The sequence below is a fragment of the Schistocerca cancellata genome, chromosome 2, assembly GCF_023864275.1.
Source record: "Schistocerca cancellata isolate TAMUIC-IGC-003103 chromosome 2, iqSchCanc2.1, whole genome shotgun sequence".
Classification (NCBI taxonomy): domain Eukaryota; kingdom Metazoa; phylum Arthropoda; class Insecta; order Orthoptera; family Acrididae; genus Schistocerca; species Schistocerca cancellata.
In genome coordinates, this window is record NC_064627.1 from 812,872,703 (window position 1) to 812,876,783 (window position 4,081).

Genomic DNA, 4,081 nt, shown 5'->3' on the forward strand with positions numbered 1-4,081 from the left:
ATCATTCGTTGGCTCTACATGCAAGCGACGTCAGAATAGACGTCGAGGCCTCATGTACGTAAGAGAAATTAGGGCTGCATTGGAAATGAAAGAAAATGAGCAACATTTTTCCAGCTATATACTCTCGAGGAAACACAGAAGTATAAGATATAAAGTCCCGTCGACGATAAGGTCTGTAGAGACAGAGCACAAGCACAGACTGGCGAAGAACAACAACGATATCAGCCAAGTTCTTTCAGAGGAAACATCCCAGCATTCTCACTAACCGATTTAGGAAAATCATAGAAAAACTGTCCGCCTCTTTCGCTCAGTGGTCAGCGCGCCTGATAAATATGTGCAGAACGCGGGATCAGATACTAATACTGCCAGGAATTTTTTCTCTGTGGAAGGACTGAAACGGCTACACTGAGTCTAACCATTCCAATTGTGGAGCTACACGATTGAGATGGTAAAGTAAAAACTGAGAGAGCGTTGTGCTGAGTCCGTACTCTCCATACCGCTTCCAACGACGCCTTTCGCAGCTGGTTGGCCCCGATTGACTCATCAGGTTCAGAAAACGGTACTTCGCTTTCTCTTGTTATCACAGAAAACCTGCGTCTGGATGACCGAGTGGCTGTTTGAAGTGCTTTCCGCACGAGTACGACTCCAGTGTCTTATCACTACGTCACATCGTTCATATGTTTCAAAAAGGGAGAGATTACAGACACTAGCACAAAAGAAAAATGACGCATCAAGAAGGACTTATCTGAATGGGAAGGAAATCGGTAGATCTGATGTACATATACAGACAAACAAATAATCACACTTTCCAAAAGAAAAAGTGGATGATTTCTTCATGAGCTTTACGAACTGAGGAAGTCAATATCGCATTGGTCCGCCTCCGCCCCGTATGCAAGCAGTCATTTGGCTTCGCATTGAGTGATACAGCTGCTGACTGTCTTCCTTGGGGATATCGTGTTAAATTCTCTCCAATTGGTGCTTTAAATCGTCAAAATCCCGAGCTGGCTGGCGGGCTCTGCCATTAATGTTCCAAACATTCTCGTTTGGTGGGAGATCAGGCGACCTTGCTTGCCACAGCAAGCATGAAGACGAGCAGCAGAAACTCTCGTCGTCTATGGGCGGACACTATCTTGCTGAAATGCAAGCCCAGGATGGCGTGCCATGAAGGGCAACAAAACGGGGCGTAGAATTTTCATCGACGCACAGCTGTGCTGCAATGTTGCCGCGTATGACAAACAACGGGATCTTTGCTATGAACGAAAATGCCAAGCCAACTGACTGCTTGTATACGGGCAGAGGTGGACCAATGCGATACTGACTCGCTCAGCTTTTGAAGCTCTTCAATAAATCATCCAATTTTTCTGAAATTCTAATCATTTGTTTGTCTGTACATGGACATCAGCTCTACCAATTTCCGTCCCATTCAGATAATTCCTTCGTGATGCGTCGTTTTTCCTTTGTGCTAGAGCGGCCAGTGACAGGTTGGTATCACACCATTGCCCAGGGTGCCTCCAGATATGTCTTCGGCTTGGAATCTCATTGGCTGGAGTAGAATTTTCTTCAGTAATGAGTACAGCTTTGAACACAGCCCCGATGACCAGCAACGACATGTCAGGAGACGCTCCGTACAGAAGTGGGATACCAATCTGATGTTCGCCCGCCATATGTAGCGACAGCCAGGAGTGATGGTCTGGGGCGCCACTTCTTTTCATAACAGGACCTCTTTCGTTGTCATCCGCGACATCCTTTTAGCAGAGCGGTGTCGACGATATTCTAAGCCCCGGTTTGTTGTGCTTCATGGCAAACCATCCTAGGCTTTCATTTCAGCAAGATAATGCACTCCTATACATGGCTAAAGTTTCCGCTACTTGTCTTGGTGCTTGCCATACTCTACCTTTGCCAACAAGTTCGCCGGATCTCTTTCCCAATTGAGAACGTCTGGAATATTTTGGGCTGGATCCCCCATCCAGCTCGAGATTTTGGAGATGTAACGCGCCATTTGGACAGAATTTGACACGATATCCCTCCTGAGGACATCAAACTACTCTGTCAAAAAGTGTCAAGACGAACAACAGCTTGCATAAGGGCCAGAGGTGGACCAGTGCGTTATTGACTTGCTTAATTTGCGAATCTCTTTCTCCTGAATAAATCATGCAGTTTTCCTGAACTGTATTGACTTGTTTGTCTGCACGTGTATATGACATCTACCGATTTCCGTTCCATTCGGATAATTCCTTTGTGGTGCATCTTTTTCGTTTTCTTCTTCTTTGTCTTAGAGTGAAAATTTGGTGTGAAATAGTCTTGCAACGGGGTAGATGGATATGCTATTGAGGTGCTCTTGACATATTAACAAATCTTAAATGAATAAGAAACGAGTGATAGCTTTTAATGTGGCCTCAAGACTGAGGACAATCTTCCAGAATGGACAAGAATAGGGAGGGAAGACACTTGAAGCTAAATTGTGGAAAACATGTCCCTGTGCCTAAACTAATTTAGAGAAACTGTAAGTAGGCTGTTTATATTTTCTTATTGGCAACGTTACGTAGCGCTCTGTATGAAAATCACTGGCTGTGCTGTGTGCAGCCTGTGGCTAGTTTGCATTGTTGTCTGCCATTGTAGTGTTGGGCAGCGGCAGCTGGATGTGAACAGCGCGTAGCGTTGCGCAGTTAGAGGTAGTGATGGGCTAAACTGCGATTTTCCGATATCAGTGATTTCTGTGAATGCTACTTTTCAGTATCTGTTATTCTTAACTGTGATTTGTCGCAGTTAAGAGTCGCAGTTAAGGAACCTAAGTCGCGTATCCCTCCGCCACTGCTATTTCTGCTACTTCCGCGATTTCTGCGACTTCTGCTACTTCTGCGATTTCTGTGACTTCTGCTACTTCTGCGATTTCTGTGACTCCTGCAATTTCTGCGACGTACCACCGTATGAAAAAGTTACATCTGTCCACACAGAAAATTGCATCTCAACAAACCTGTCATTGGTAAGTATGTTTTACGTTTATTCTTCCGTTGGCTTTAATTTTGTATTAAAGAAACAACTGTGAAAATATTAATAGTGTAATTAATATTTAAGTAGCCGCACAGTACCGTAATAGTTCGTGTTTAGAAAATGAATTCTAACATATTGTTATGTTCATAGGTACCTGAACTACATTTCAGTCACTCAGTAAAGTGATAATTCAAAATATCATTGTCAACAGATCTGAAGAAATTGCCAGTCTTTAGACCGTTTTCGTCAGACGAGAGGTTAGTTTTTAAGCGTTTTGATGGACTTAATTAGTTCAGTGAGATCGTTCTTGCGAATGTGATATAGCAAATATTAGCAAATGTGATATAGCAAATATTAGCAATCTACTCTGTCAATTATATTGCTAGTAATTAGTGACAGCAAAAATTGTTTAATAATCCTTGTGTTTTTGCAGACGCAGTTCTGACTGATTACTGGTTGCTGTACATATCTATCCACATCAAGGGTGTTGAGAGAGACTTGTGAAGATTCAAGACAGCTCTTAGAGGATTTGCAGTTTAAAAGTGAAATAATTATGAAATAAGTGTGTGACTGATTAAAGTGTTTTATTGAAGTTGTTGTGCGATTTTAAAGGAATAATAAATGTTAAATACATTGAGTGAATAATAACAATCTCATTTTCCACATGTTAAGGCGTCCTATATCCGTAATTTTCCGCCAGTTATTTATTGGTAAACACTTGTTGGATACCGACGTGCCGCCCCCCCCCCTTTCTCCACAATCTTTGTGTGACACTGACCTGTAACATATCCCGAAGTCTACAATATGCATTTTGAGGCTGTTGATATGAAAGTGGGAAGTACAGATCTTCCAGTTAAATCAGGAATAGCTTAAGTCCATTACTTGAAAGTGACACAGGAAAAGCTTACTTATGTAGGTGGTAGTAGTGTCGGCAAAAAGTTCTTGTGTGTGAAGTTGCCATGTAGAACACCAGGTGTAAAACTTTTCTCCCGAGTCTTGAACTGTGTCGGAACAAAAGTGAGGCATTCATATGACTGTTTTCATTTCTCTACACTTATACAGATGTCTGAGTTCTGCTGTGTTAACATTG

General features: G+C 42.5%; 1 long non-coding RNA gene across 1 annotated transcript; it reads left to right on the forward strand.

Annotated features, from left to right (window-relative positions):
* The first annotated feature begins 2,901 nt into the window (after nt 1-2,901).
* Nucleotides 2,902-3,475, forward strand: LOC126162702 (uncharacterized). The gene is made up of 3 exons (XR_007535103.1): nt 2,902-2,983; nt 3,142-3,248; nt 3,425-3,475. It is a non-coding gene; the product is annotated as an uncharacterized LOC126162702 (long non-coding RNA).
* Nucleotides 3,476-4,081: the final 606 nt, after the last annotated feature.